Source organism: Urocampus carinirostris, chromosome 11 (assembly GCF_059441175.1).
Source record: "Urocampus carinirostris isolate Australia breed hairy pipefish chromosome 11, RoL_Ucar_1.0, whole genome shotgun sequence".
Taxonomy (NCBI): Eukaryota; Metazoa; Chordata; class Actinopteri; order Syngnathiformes; family Syngnathidae; genus Urocampus; species Urocampus carinirostris.
The window spans coordinates 39056697-39073191 of record NC_142359.1 but is presented as its reverse complement, the minus strand read 5'-3'; positions in this window follow the sequence as shown (position 1 = coordinate 39073191).

Sequence of the window (16495 nt, the reverse complement as noted above, 5' to 3'; positions counted from 1 at the left end):
ACGTTTTTTTTGTTGTTTAATCCATATATGGCCATTTATTATATATTATTATGAATCACTTAAAAAGGAAAACTTTAAGCAAAATTAACACTTAAACTTTAACAACGAAAAACACAGAAAACATAAATTAGAATACAAACACTGCCCTACTTACGAACGAGACAATTGTTCGTAATTGAATTTGAAGTTGCTTCAGTGCTAATATGTATGTTTAAGGCTTATATAAGTATGTTTAAGGCTTGTATAAGTAAACTATATTGTTTTGTACTAAAAAAAACATTTAATAAAATAATGTGCTCTAAAAAGATAAATAAAGTTAAGTATAACTCACTTTTGGAAGATGGGCTTAAAGAGGTCCTCCTCCACGGTAGAGAGTGGATGAAAAAAAAGTGATCCAACCATTTTCTCAACTGGATGAAAAAAAAGTGATCCAACCATTTTCTCAACTGCATCAAGCTTTCTTATTCCACTTTCATTTCAACAGAAACGGCTAACCTCTTCTTTACACTTTAAACCAACCATATTAAATGGATGCGCGAGATATTAAACAATAAAAACGTCCTCTACTCGGAAAAATGTGCACACAATACAAAATCAAATTTACAGCAATGTTCGGATATTTTTTGACATCCCGAAAAAAAAGCTGGTATTTACCGTTTTTCGCAAGTCGAATGGTCATAAGTAGGGGCCCGTCTGTATTTATACATCTACAAAGAAAAATTAAAATACAAAACAATTTTAACCTTTTTCTGTATTCAACAAATTGAAAGTCACAGCACAGAATACCTGAAAAAAAGCATTTTGACCAATCACAAGAGAAAAATAGTGTCTCGACAGAAACAGACTCTTGATTGGTGGGTAGCCGGCTCCCACTTCCAAGAGAAGGCTCATAAAGCCATTTCGTTCACGAACAACATGAGTCGGTTGTAGCATTCACCAATTCGCATTTTCTATAGTAGTGAATACTGTATTCTTAATCGCTATCTAAATATATTATGGTCGCTATTTTGAATGGTTACATGATCTCAAAAGACGTGTCCTATTGAACTCGAAGGAGAGCGAAAAAACGTGAAAAATTAAAACAGCATCAGGTGTTAAAAAGTACAACAATTCAGTTACAAAATCTTAGCCAAGACGCGCTACAGAACTCATTACCGACAAAATAAAATGCTTTCCAGGAACATGTTCCCTTGTAACATGTAACACTGTAACATCACTAACGAGGCAACAGATTATCCCAGATAGTTCTACCCAATCAGCCCATGACTTTATGGTCTTCTTTATTAGAAGATTCAACGCATACGGGAATAAATTTCTAAAGACAATGTTAATACATCACATATTAAAGGGCTGAAATCTATAGATGTGCAACATGGTGGCTGTCCAGGGATTTTTTTCCCAATTTTGAGGTTGTGTTCCTTGAGGCGAGTAAACACCATCTGCAGGCGTTGGAGTGCAACTTCCTCTGTGGGGGCAAACACCATCAGATCGTCGAGGTAACATAATAGGCTCATGAAATTCTGATCACCGAATATCGACATCATCATCCTCATAAACGTTGCTGGGCTGTTGCAAAGTCCCTATCCATCTCCCCAGAGTGGAGTAACAACTCGTCCGACAAGGACTTGTCTGGGCTTAGCCTTAGATTGGGTTGGCTCAACGACCACTGTGCTGCCCGCTGACGTCCCGGCCGACTCCGGTAACTTGCCCCAAATAACGTACTCGGTCCGTGGATTCAGTGTCACGCAACTCTTGATTTTTACTGTCCCTACCTTCTCTGGAATGCAGTCACCTCTCCATCTCTCTGTGTTAGAAAGCATTGACAGGAATTGACTGTGGTTTTCGGACAGACCGTTGTCAGGAGTGGAAACTAATCTCCAATAGCCGTCAGTACTTTTCAATTGAGTCAAAATATATTTGATGACATTGCTGCCAAGGATCATCTGTTCTGTCTGGCCTGGCACAACCATTACTGGCATTATCATTTGGCATCCGTAAACTGTGACGTGAATGTCGTACATGTCTCTGGGTGTAACTTGGTGTCCACCGCAGCCTACAATGACGTAGTTATCGGCTTTGTAACTCATCATGTCAGGGAATTGCTGCAGCAGGGACTTGGCAGTTGCTCCACTTACTGTACAAGCCATTGATCCGCTGTCCAACAGTGCTCTGAAAGTGGGACCATCTTGCACAAGTACAGGTGTGTAAAATAGTTCATCAGTCTCTGCTATTCTCTGAAACCCCTGAAAGATCGGCTTCTTCGATGGAGGGATCATGTTGCTGTATAAATGAATGAATGAATGCATGTCAGGCATCACATTTGTGGTGGGAGGTATACTCAGTTGATCTGCACTGTTCTCCCCTAAGCGCAGATCAGTCAGTTTCCCTGAGGCAGTGGGACAACTTTCGTCACTGGACAATCACGTCGAGAATGCCCTGGGGCATGGCAGTTAAAGCAAACGTTTTTGTCTCGGCAATGAGAGAGAGCACTGTGTTCGACTTCTTTGCAAATGATACATGGTTTGTCAGTGAAACCATTAATTTTGTCTCCAGGTCGCCTGGTTGGAGCTCGCCTTCTCTCTTGAAACTGGTTAGAAGCACCACGTAGCAGAACTTTCTCCAACATACTAATAACGTCCGTTAGAGGGACATACTGTGGGCGCAAAGTCTGAGGTGGCTCGTACATGAGGGTTGGACCATGGTTCACCTCAGCTTTGTGTACGGCAATTTCCGTTCTATTTGCAGGTTGTTGTAGGGAAGCTGCTTTGTAGCTCTTCTCAGCGTGGTATTCATTCAGCACCTCTAGTACTTCACTTGCTGACCACTTATCAATGGTTTTAGATCTGTAAGTGAGTGCCAGTTCTTTGCAAGGGCAGTTCCTAATAAACATGCGAGTAACCTCAATTTCAGGGTTGTCAAATGTTTTGCCCTGCTCACTCAAGCAGTCAGAGGCAAGGTCAGCTGCTCTGTTTAGTCTTAGCCAGTAGTCATAGGGGTCTTCCTGGTCTTTGGGCAAGGTTGAATAAAAGTCAGCTAAAGGGACAGCAGAGTACTTGGTACAGCTAAAGTGTTTCCTGAGAAGACTATAAATCATGTCAGGGCGGGTATAGATGTCTATATTACTGTTTCTAATGCCAAACCTAACTACATCTTTAGCTTTTCCTCTCAAATGCATAAGGATTTCCTCTGCTTGCTCTTCAAGTCTCACATTACTCTTTTTAATAAATGTCCTCATTAGATCTTCCCACTCATGTACTTTTATTGAGTCTGAGCCATCCCCAATAAATGACGGTGGTTCCTTAACCTTTCTCTGCGTAACCACCTGAACCTGTGATCCATCTGACACATGACTATGCTGACTCAATCTGTTTGCTTCATCTTGTGTGGCAGCAGCGTTAGGAGCTACAATATTGTGTGACTGTATATTTGAGAAAATGCTATCAGCCAATTTATGTGCTATTTCCTGAATAATATTTGTGATGTGATCAGCTAAACCCTCAGAAATTTCACTCGTTGAATTTGGCGTAGATGTGGGTCCGACCTGAGGTGAAGGTAGGCTAGCATGTTGGTCAGCTGCATTATAGGTGTTGACACTAGAAACTGCCTCTACTCTATGTGTAGCACCACCTGGGGTAGAATTATCAACAGAGGGGATGGGGGTAAACATGCCCCTGCCCATGCCAAAGTGAATAGGTGTGTCAAATTGTGGAGCTAACACATTGCTCTGATTAAACATGTTTCAAAAGGTAACAGAAAAAAATGTAAATAAGTTAAAATCACAAAATAAATCAGCAGCCTGCGTATCACTGTGACACTGCACTGTAATGAGCAAAACAATATCGCTCATGTAACTAAAATTTCAAATACTGTAAGTTGATGTGGCAGGTAGGACAGTCCTCGGTTCGGCGAGTTTGATAGAAGTCACGGGTCACGGCACCAATGTAACTGCGGTGTACGTGTCCCACCAAAGATCCACATTCACGCTGGACTGGATGATGAGGTTTTTATTATTACAGTTTCTGCAAATGGATGAGTCACAACATTAGCTTTTTCTGCTGGGTCTGATCTCTTTGATCTCTTTGTAGTTCTCTCTGATAAGACTAACAACAAAGCATATCAAAGAGCTTTCTTTTCACTTTACAGAAAATACATTTTAGAATATCACAATACATTTTTACATCTTTACATTTTAACAAGATACTTTTAACAAGAGATCGTATAGTGGATTTTTAACGTTTACAATGAATTCAACATGTTTTTCTTTAGTCTGAATTTTAACCAACATCATCCTTCTTTAATGTATATGAGAAAATAGGAATAAAAACAATAATGAGTATAAAAATGGGTACAATTTACCTGCAAATGGATGAGTCACAACATTAGCTTTTTCTGCTGGGTCTGATCTCTTTGATCTCTACAAGGGGAATTAATATTTAGTAAAACAGAAACAAAACGAAAATAAACGTAAACAGCTTGACAATATCAATTACATTACTATGCATGGTGAGAGATTTGTCAGCTGGGGTTATAATGTTTAAAATTAACTTCTTTTGTGGAGCACCAAAAGATAGGTCTTACCTTTGTAGTTCTCTCTGATAAGACTAACAACAAACCCCGCCTCCTGGTCACATGTTAGAAGCCAAAACCAAACCCCACCCCATACCAGCAGATGGCACTGTTGGACTCAGCATTGCAGGACATTTACCAAAAACTATACACATATTTCAGCAGGAATTTCAATAAAACAGAAGTTATTATTACACCCGTTACATACACCCCCCTGAAATTCTGCTAAATATGGGAGTGCTACACTAAACAGAAAAAAAAAATCACATGCCAAAAAGGCAAATACTGATGAAAAAGAGGACACGAAAACTGGTACAGTATTACAAGGAACAAACTGAAGTGCATGTCAGTTCTAAAACTCTCCCAAAAAGGAGTGTGAAAAGAAAGGAGGCGATCAAACTCCTAACTAAGCACAGACTCAAAGATGCCTGTTACATCTCTGAAATATCAAACATTGTTCCTGTAGTTGTAAGTGCTCACATAGGCACAATTCTTGTTTCTTACTCAAGCTTTGTTACTCAAACTGAAAGTGCATCTCTAATGAACTTAAACTAGGAACTAGCAGATATTGCAGACAGAGAATTGTCACCTACCAACTGGTCATTCATCTGACAAATAAGACGACTAGGAGGCCTGATGGACTGGCGGACCCTAAGACCATAAGGTTTAGGTTGAGCACAAATAACCTGAGCTTGAGGGTCTGGGACAGTCAAGTCTAAACAGTCAGTATCAGGGGAGTCTGTGTCCGAATGATCAGTGTTCAATGGGGTCTCGTCTGGGAGGACAGTGTGTGGTGGGCCCATACCCAAAGGGATCATGTTTTCAGAGCACTGTGATGGGCTTTCCGTATTGTCACTTGAAGTATGGTCAACATCCTGTTCAGGGATGTGCTGACTTCCTCGACTGGATGTATTGACTGTGAGAGAGTCAGACTGGGCATCAGATCTGCTGTCTAGTGAGTTATCCTCCACCTCTGGATGAACTTGCTCTTCACCTGCCTGTATCACCCAGTTTACTGTACAGACATCACTGTCTTCAACCGCGTCAGGTAAATCAGGGCATACATCACTTCCATGCATAGCAGCGTCACACCCTGAGTGTTCAGATTCGCTGGCCAGATCATCCTCACAGGGCAAGAAGCTAACAGAGAGCAGCAAATTCCTGTGAACTACCTTCTCTTTGCCCGTCAGGCAATCCTTGACTCTATAGACATTGAGATCAGGCTTGACTGATATGACTTCATACGGGGTCGACTCCCACTTATCTGCAACTTTGCGTTTCCCCGGGACACCTCTGTTGGCGATCAACACCCGGTCTCCCACGACGAGGGGTGATCCTTTGGCCCTACGGTTGTACAGCTTGGCATGGCGAGTCTGTTCTCTGAGAGTATTTCTCTGTACAATCTGAGCAGCTTCATGTAGATCTTTCTTCAGACGGCTTACAAAGTCAGAGTAGCTGACAACAGCATCATTGGTATTAGCATGTTGAAACATGACATCGACAGGGAGACGAGGGATCCTACCAAACACTAGGTAAAACGGTGCAAACCCTGTTGTCTCATGCTCTGTGCAGTTATAGCAGAATGTGAGCTGCTGCAGCATTTGTGGCCACTTTGCTTTGGGCTGAGGGGGAAGGGTTCTGATCATATCTCCCAATGTTCGGTTAAATCGTTCTGCGATACCATTTCCCATGGGGTGGTACGGAGTCGTATGGGATTTCTGCACCCCTGCCATCTCTAGAAGCTCTTTGATCAGTTTGCTCTCAAAATTGGCTCCCTGATCAGAGTGGATACGCCGAGGGAAACCATAGACAAGGAAGAAATCCTGCCACAGACGGCGAGCAACTTGTTTGGCGGTTTGATTCCTGCAAGGGAAGGCGTGCGCCATTTTGGACAAATGATCAGTTACTACCAGGACATCTACAGACTTGTTCTCTTGCTCAGCAGTCCAAAAGTCTATACAGACCAACTCCATAGGCTCAGAGGTGACTATGTTCTTGAGTGGTGCACGGTTGTGTGGTTCCGGTGTTTTCCCTACTACACAACGCTGACAGGATTTGACATAATTCACAACATCACGTTCCATGCCATTCCAGAAGAATCGTTGCCTCACCAGAGACAAAGTACGGTTCTGGCCTTGGTGACCTGCTGAGTCATGTAAACCTTGAAGGACTTTCTGTTTCAATGAATCAGGCACCAAAAACTGGAAGATTTTCTTGGCCATGTGAGGATCTTTCCTTATTTTGTAGAGCATGCCATTCTGTATGGTGAGTCTGCTCCAATGCTTCAGTAGTTTCATCACACTAGGCGACTCGACAGCTCTCTCACGTCTGGTAGGTCTCTTGTGTCTATGCACAAAGTACATGGTTCTGCTTATTGTGTTGTCCTGTTCTTGTAAACCAACAAGCTAACTCTGTGGGGGTGCCGTTGACTGATCTCCCTTCTCTTCGTATTCGCTATCTCCATCCTCATCTTCATCTCCGCTCCCCTGGTCGCTGCCTGACAGTTCGGCTTCAGAATCCAGGTAGTCCGTCAGGCGCATTCTCTTCTTTTTCTTCTTTAAGAGATTGGGTGCAAACACAAGTCAGGTTATTGTTCTGTTTACCTGACTTGTTTACCTGACTGCCCATTTTGCACATCTGGTTGGCTACTCCTCTTGCACTATTTGCGCTAATGTAAAATACTATACATAGCCATAATTATTTAGTATATTATTAGCACTCAATACTACAATAATAATAATAATAATAATAATTTCCTTTGTATTGTCATTCTTTGTAACAATGTACACAGAACGAAATGTCGATACACCTGACCCGTTGTAGCGAGTCGGTGCAGCCGCAGCCAGAAATATCTGTACATTCAAGGAAACTGTGCGGGTCAGATGTATCGACATTTCGTTCTGTATACACGTGTACTAGAATGACAATAAAGTAGATCTGAATCTGAATAAACAGGTGGTGAATATGGCCAAACCGACTACTTGCCTGTTTGACCCGCTACCGGCTTCGCTGATTAAAGGTGTTTTTGGGGTCCTCAGACATCCAGTTCTAAAAATTATAAACATATCACTCTCCTCAGGTTTAGTTCCTGCGGCTTTTAAGTCAGCTGTTATTAAACCTACACTGAAACGACCCAACCTTGATCCAGAAAGCTTATCTAATTATAGACCTGTGTCAAACATACCGTTTCTTTCTAAAGTACTTGAAAAAGTTGTGGTACAGCAGCTGAATGATTTTATATCCCAGAACAATCTTTTTGAATCAATGCAATCAGGATTCAGGGCTTACCACTCTACTGAGACAGCCCTGATTAAAGTAACCAATGATCTTCTACTGGCAATGGACTCCGGCATTTCATCACTCTTGCTGCTGCTGGACCTTGGTGCTGCCTTTGACACTGTGGAGCATAATATCTTACTAGAACGGTTGAAAATATGGATTGGTCTCTCAGGAACCGTCCTCTTATGGTTCAGATCCTACCTTTCAGATAGGACGCACTGTGTTAAATATGGCAAAATTACATCTGAGCCCTGTAGTGTTACCTGTGGTGTTCCGCAGGATTCAGTACTTGGCCCCCTTCTTTTCAGAATGTACGAGCTTCCGTCAGGTTATGTTATCCGCAAGTGTAATACTAGTTTCCATTGCTACGCCGATGACACTCAACTATATCTTCCGATGGAGGAATCTGCCACACTAAACTGTGGAAATTTGGAGGCCTGCCTCACTGAGATAAAAGAATGGATGTCACTCAACTTCTTGCGCCTTTACTCTGAAAAGACCGAAATGCTAGTTATTGGTCCATCTAAATGCTGTGACTTGTTCTCAAAAACGTCTCTGAACATTGACAAATGTAATATCACCTACATTGAATCAGTCAAAAATTTAGGTGTCATATTAAACCCCGATCTGTCCTTTCAAACACACATTAAGAATATTACAAGAACAGCTTTTTCCATCTTCGCAATATTGCTAAATTCGCCCTATTCCGTGTCAGTCAGATGCGGAGATTATAATTCATGCGTTTGTTACCTCCCGTCTCGATTACTGTAATGCACTACTCTCCGGTCTTCCAAAATCAAGAGCCTTCAGCTAGTACAAAATGCTGCAGCGAGGCTTTTAACTATAACAAGAAAGTTGAATCACATTACCCCGATTTTAGCTAACCTGCATTGGTTCCCTGTTAGTTAAGATGTGATTTAAAGGTTCTGTTGATACTATACAAAATCATGCAGGGACTTGCTCCCTCATATCTTTCAGATTTAATTCCCTCCTATGTTCCGGTCCGGAACCTTCGCTCTCAAAACGCCGGTCTACCAGTGATCCCAAGAGCCAAGAAGAGATCCGCAGGTTCGAGAGCGTTCTCCATTCGGGCCCCGGTGCTGTGGAATGCTCTTCCCCCTGAGTTTCGATCTGCGACCTCAGTGGAAATGTTTAAATCTAAGCTTAATACATACTCTATTCTATAGCATATGAATAACCTATATTCTATGTTGATATTATTTGCCCTCGTGTAAAGAGTTCAAAGCAGTAATGTATCAAAGAGAACTAGGGGGTAAAAGAGCACCTTCACGGCTTTGCGGAATTATTATCATTCATTTTTCTCACTGCCAACTTGCCAAGTTTTGTTAAAGGGACAGTCTTAAACAAGAACTAAAAGCTTTGGCGGAAATAAAGAGCAAAGGCAGAATGTCACACTTTCGCTTTACCTCCAGAAACCTTGTTAGAATATGATATGGTGAAATTGTGAATGAGTTTAATTGCTGTTAAGTGTTGATAAAAATTGTTCAAACCTCATATTGTTAGAATATGATATAATTAAATTGTGAATGTGTTTAACTGCTGTTAAAAGTGTCAATAAAATTGTTCAAACCAAAAATGTCTGTATTGTTTAGTGCCTCCTAGAGGCAGAAATTTAATTTAACAATAAAAAAACAACATTGATTCAAATAATAGGTCTCGGCAATGAGAGAGAGCAATGATCACCGAATATAATTTAGGTCCCTCTAAAATAGCAGGGGATCTACAAAAAATTCAAAATACAAAACTTTTAGACACTGAACACGTTTTAAGTCGAACAACAAAAAAACAAAATCCCTGATAATGCAAAACAATAAACTATAAAGTAAAATCATTAACTCTTCAGTGCTATAAATAAATGATAAAATGCAAAAAATTTAATTGATTACAATTTATTTTAAGCATTTTGGTCACAGATCCTCCGAAAAACACGCAAAAAATATGAATTAAAATAAGTCAAACAAAAAGCAAAAACCAGCAGTCTTTAAAATTGAAAGATTGAATGCACTCATCAATATCATTTAAATGAGTCAAAATTTGGCTCATTTTTATGCTTTTTTATACATAAAGTATTTTCTTTCTTTTTTTTAAATTTGTCTTACATATTGAACTCAATCATTACCCAACACCATAGAGCCTTTTCCGTTTTTGTAAACAAGTGTGACATAGCCAAGCTGCGCGTGCATTGTTGAAGCAGAATGGCAGTCTTCAGCTCAGTTTATACCAGACCATTGACACAAAAAGTCTAGAGAGGAACAGCTCAATATAGAGACTATGCCCCAGCCGACACCACCAACGAACCATCCATTCACAGGAAGTGACCGTACTCTCTAGCTTTATAAAAAAGATATAAAACCCCAAAGTGTTCATATGTAATCAAAAGATTAATAATCTGCATCTGTGAGTCATGTTCATGTTAGGAATTAGTTCACTGCGTGTAAAATGAATTGTTGCCTATAATCAACTATTATTAATATTTTTATAATTTTAGTCAACCAGTTGGAGACTTTATTGTGCAAAGGTATCAGCAGGAACTCACCTTTGACTAAGACAGCACCTCTTGAGTATCTTTGAGTTCTTGTTTTCGGTCGTTTGAGTTAGTTACTGTCTGCTAAACTTGTAATAGGCATGAATTGCTAAGCTCGCGTTGATGTAATCTTGACTCTTTTGATTATTAAAATTTCAGAAACTTAGTTAGTCTTTTTCTACCTACTTTGCTGGTAATGAACAATATTTTTGTGTCTACTTTTATGGGATTCCCTTTTCCAGTCACACCGAAACGTGACACTTTAACCATTCCATTAGGTTATACTTTCCTAGCAGTTTAGTATCTGTGCAAATCAGATTTATTAGCAACAAATTAAAACTTTTACTGTGAGTTAAAGCTTTAATGCAGATTTGACTCAAGTTAGAGCACCTGCTTTAACGTAGGAGCCGTTTTTAAGCTATAACCAAAAAATGTAAGCGTTAATTGGTCTTTGAGTTAGTTTAAAAGCTTTAACTTCCTATGACTGCTAAAAATGGAAGCTTAGCAGTTATAACACCTTATTAAAAGTAGCTTGAAGTTAGTTTAAAACTTTAATCTGACATGGGTCCTAAAAGTTAAAGCTTAAAAATGTATTTACCTCAATAGTTAAATTTGAGGGGATGTAGTGTAAACACATTGTTTGGGTAAGTTTTAAAGCATTAACTTGAAATGGCTGATAAAGATGAACAATTTGAAATAGCTTACACTGCGTGAATAGTTATAATACCTGAGTTAAAGCAGGTTTTACCCTCATGTTGTTTTAGGAATTGGCACTACAAACCATGGTTAGCAGGTCGATTTGACCCGGGGTCTATCAGTCTTGACCACCAAAAAGAAAGAAGTATCGCTTAATATAGTTAATTCAACATCGTAACAAACATTATATGCATCCATAACTATAAATGTCTATTGTAATTGGTATTTATGGCCCTTGACACATATTAGTTATTACATTTTATAACCTTGAATAGGTCACTTGAGACCCTAACACCACGTATGTCACGAGAGCGTGGTGGCGTGGAAGGGGACCGGACCAGAACGGAGGCAGGAGGCATGAAGGGAGAACTCAAATGCGTTGACGATCCATAAGTTTTATTTTACAAAATAAAAGTCGCCCAATACTCCGGGGCAAAACAGAACAATACAGAGTTCCTCCGGCACGAACTCAACAGGACAAGGCATAACAGACTAAAACAGGACAAGGCATAACAGACCGGGATTGTGTATATAAGTAATGAACCCGCCACGGCAGAGCCCACAATGCAGCCTTAAATACAGACCCACAATTAGTGGAACTGCTTTCAGCTGTTGCCCAGAGGGCGGGGCAGACTGGTCACCAAGGCGACCGTGACAGAGCCCCCCTCTTAAGGGACAGCTCCCGAGGTCCCAAAAAAGAAAAAATTACAACCTCACGCCCCGGAATGTTGACGCTCGCGATTGGGGCAACCCCGCTCCCTCCTCCGAACACGCAGGAACGGGGAGAGGCAGGCGCCATCTGCGTCGGGCGGATCGGAATCGGCGCTCGGCAGGGAGGGGGTCTGGTGGGCAAACTGGCCAGGGGATAACAGACAGGCAGAACCGACGAGAACAGGACAGGCAAAATCAGGGCAGGTAAACAGGACAGGCAAAATCAGAACAGGCAAACATGAGAGAGTCAAAATCAGAACCGGCAAAACAGGAGCAGCGGAGTCGGACTAGCAGGCAGCTGAGTCGGACTGGCACGCAGGCAGCGGAGTCGGACTGGCACGCAGGCAGCGGAGTCGGACTGGCACGCAGGCAGCGGAGTCGGACTGGCACGCAGGCAGCGGAGTCGGACTGGCACGCAGGCAGCGGAGTCGGACTGGCACGCAGGCAGCGGAGTCGGACTGGCAGGCAGCGGTGTCGGACTGGCAGGCAGCGGAGTCGGACCGGCACGCAGGGGAGACTGAATAGCAGGCAGTCGGCACGGGAGTCGGGCAGGCAGGCATCAGAGTCGGCCCGACGGGCAGCGGAGTCGGAGTCGGCCCGACGGGCAGCGGAGTCGGAGTCGGACTTGCACGCAGGGGAGACGGAATAGCAGGCAATCGGCACGGGAGTCGGGCAGGCAGGCATGAGAGTCGAACAGGCAGGCGTCAATTCTTCCCGGGACCCCATTCGAGGCACAGCAAGGGCCACGACGGGCGGGGCCGTGGTTCGAACGGGCAGGGAAGGCCAACTCAGTAGGCGCCTGCCGAACTGCGCTCTCCAGCTCTCCCAAGTCGCGCTGGGATCGTTCGCTGAGTTCTATTTGTTGGCTGGTTCATTCTGTCACGAGAGCGTGGTGGCGTGGAAGGGGACCGGACCAGAACGGAGGCAGGAGGCATGAAGGGAGAACTCAAATGCGTTGACGATCCATAAGTTTTATTTTACAAAATAAAAGTCGCCCAATACTCCGGGGCAAAACAGAACAATACAGAGTTCCTCCGGCACGAACTCAACAGGACAAGGCATAACAGACCGGGATTGTGTATATAAGTAATGAACCCGCCACGGCAGAGCCCACAATGCAGCCTTAAATACAGACCCACAATTAGTGGAACTGCTTTCAGCTGTTGCCCAGAGGGCGGGGCAGACTGGTCACCAAGGCGACCGTGACAACGTAAGGGTTAAGGCTTTAGTCTTTTCACTTAATTTTAAACTTTGAACTTGACATTGGGGCTAGGAGTTAGAGTTTAAAAGAGCTTAAATTTGAAATTTAAAGCATCTGAGTTAGAGTATCTTTGAATCTTTAAATATACAGTTATATCATGGAAATAAAACAGCATTACAGCTCATCTAGTCTTTTGTCTGTATTTTAAAGTTTTAACTTGACATAACTGCTATAGATGAAGCTTTAACATAGCTTTAACTAAGCAGTTAAATCACTTGAGTTAACAAATCTACAAAGAATGAACTCGTATTTTAACTTTACTTAAAGCTTCAACACAACGGCTAAAAGTTTGAGTTTGGAAAGAGCTTGAACTTAACAGCTTTAAAGCTTTAACTTTACATTTTAAACCGCTCCAAAGCGTTAACTAGCTGTTCGACTGTTTCTTTAGCTTGAGATAGCTGCTAAAAGTTAAATAGCCTTAAGCACCTGAGTTAAAGAAGCTTTAAAGCTTCAACTGGTCTTTTGACTAAATTTGAAAGGTTTAACTAAATATGGCTGCTAAAAGTCAGAGCTTGGAAAGAGTTTTAACTCGAAAGTTAAAAGATCTGAGTTTAAGTTGGATGAAGTGAAAGTTAAATCCAAGATTTTACTACTTTCTTTTTCTTACGACAGCACTGCGGATCTTTTTGTGACCGATCCCTTGTGAGCAATATTGCTCAGCTCAAGTGCTGTGTCGGCACACTTGAGCTAATAATGCTGACGTCTTCTCCCTTGCATAGTGTATTCAAGGATTTTAGCAACAACAAAAAAAGTGGCATGGATGCAGAGAATGGTGTAATGCAACGTATATTAAAAATCTTATTAGCTCATTTTCTATTATTTTTATTTTTTTGGGTTTTAAATATCCAGTCGAGTGTTTTGGGTATTTTCTTTTGATAGTTTGTAGAAAACGTTATTTTCAGTGTTTTTTTCATGAAACTGCAAAAAAATGGCTTGGGCAGAAAATTGTGGGCATATTAGATTTTTACAATAAGGGATTTTAACTTTTACCTAGTAAAGGTTCCCGCGGGGTCTTAAAGACCTGAAAAAGTCTTAAATCTAATAACTGCAAATTACAGCCTTGTGAAAAGGTCTTTAATTTTGTTTAACAAGTCTTAATTTTAATTCTCAATTGTCCTAATTTTTCCCTGTCTTATCTGCGTTGAAAGAACTACTAAATGTATAATAAGTAAACTAACAAAAGTATGGAACATTGTGTTTTTAAAAACATCTTTCATTTTCTCCGACTTTATGTATCTCTTGTCACAGTCCGACTGTCAGATTTGGTTCTCTCTCCTTTCCTCTCTCACTCTCTTACTCTCTCTCTCTCTCTCTCTCTCTCTCTCTCTCTCTCTCTCTCTCTCTCTCTCTCCATCTGAGAGTAGAAATGCATTCCAATTTAATTTTTTATGTAAAGGGAAAGTATACTTTTTTTACCAACAGATATTGCTGTATTGGGCAATGTAACGTAAGACGAGTGCTAAAAAGCACAAGGAAGAATAATATGGAGACTCAAAGTGACAACAGCAACATTTTACCTTACCTTTCGGTTTTTGTCTTTTTCGGGTACTCGTAGCAGCAAGATGGCCAACATTTATGTCAGCTCCCTCAAGGTAAGCCTCACATTATGTACAGTAAATTAAATTTCTTGACTTTCTAAAAATGCAGGTTTACATGACAGTTCATATAGTTTAAGTCAATATTGTTTTTTTCCAAGAAATTACGTTTTTTAATCACCTAGCGTAGAACTGCTAAATAATAGACACTGTCCTTTTAAAAAAATAGTCTGGCTGCCTAAATAAACAAATATGTGAAAACAAACTTATTTTAAACGCACCTAATTGATTAGTTCACTTTGTTTTTCAATATTGGACAAATGCAAAGGAGATTTCGTAGGATGGCAGTTCCTTATTTTCCATTCATTGTTTTGACACCATTGTTGTTGTTAATCATGTGCTAATCTTTGATTATCACACCCCTTAGGGCTGATCTGTTTTTGTAAGAAAAAAGCTCAGGGAAAGCGTCAGACACGGGCAAAGGAATTTTGTTATCTGGAGGTTTCCCTCCCTGTTCTTGTTGCAAGTTCATAATTCATTGTTTTCTCTACTTGTTCTGGGACTACTAAATATTAAACTTAACACTAATAAAGAGTGCTTGCTAACATTGGTTGAAGTATCAAAACAATTTCCTCAGATGCACTACCCTGACCAGATAAATACTTCCTAGAATATCCAATACCACCCCAGGAAGACCCCTTGCTGAAAGAGCACGGATCACTTCATCAGCGCCGAGCAGTCATTTCAGGGATTTTCTTGCTCTTGGAACTCAGTCAACCCGCCCCAACTGTGAGTTTTCTTGGAACTCTGCACCTCTGCTGAGGATTTTCATTACAATATAGACAGCCAAGGTCTCATGATCTCCAAGGAAAAAAAGACCTTGTTGGCTTTGTTCAGGCCAAAAACGAGAAAGAGATGACCCTAATGACTCCAAAAAAAACTGAAGTCATTGTACAGTTGCACATATTTAATGATATATGTGTTTTTAGGCTCCGCCTCCAGCCACAGTACCAGGCTATTTTCATTTTTCCATGAGGGACACAAAAGAGGCTGGTGACCATCAGACTGTAAAATAAACAAGAGGCCATCGAGGAAGTAGGTTATCTTTTGGAAACTTCGTCACGTATGCACACACTAAAAATGATCCTGATGGGATGTGAATCGGCGAACTTGCTATGTTAACATTCGTTAAGCAAACGTTGGTGAGAAAGAACGCTGACTTAAACAAGCAACGTAGGATTAGCCGGCCTGTTTTGACCCGCACATGCATTGGCATCCAACTTCAGTTTTGTGACATTTTACACTAGTATTCAGCTTCCTTTTCCATGCCGGTTTTTGTCTGACTGTATTCTCGCGGCCAGGCCAAATAACAACGTTTGCTCTAGCAACAGTAACAACAATAATATTAATAAAAAACACCAAACCACTGTGGAATCACTAGACCACAACAAACTAATTAAAGAAAAAACGTTCGATTTTATTTCGTCATCACACTACTTTAATCACGGTACCACGCTGCACAAAGAATGAAAGAAGAGAAAGAAAGAAAAGAAAGAAAGAAGAGAAAGAAAAAGGAGAAAGAAAGAAGATAAAGAAGATAAAGAAAAGAAAAAAGAGAAAGAAAAGAAAGAAGAGAAAGAAAGAAGCGAAAGAAGAGAAAGAAAAGAAAAACAAAGAGAAAGAAAGAAGAGAAAGAAAGAAGAGAAAGAGAGAAAGAAAGAAGAGAAAGGAAGAGAAAGAAGAGAAAGAAGAAAAAGAAAAGAGAAAGAAAGAAGAGAAAGAAGAGAAAGAAGGAAAAGAAAGAAAACAAAGAAGAGAAAGAAAGAAGAGAAAGAAAGAAGAGAAAGGAAGAGAGAGAGAAATAAATACAAGTACAGTGCCTTTGTGAGAGGCACCTGGCTT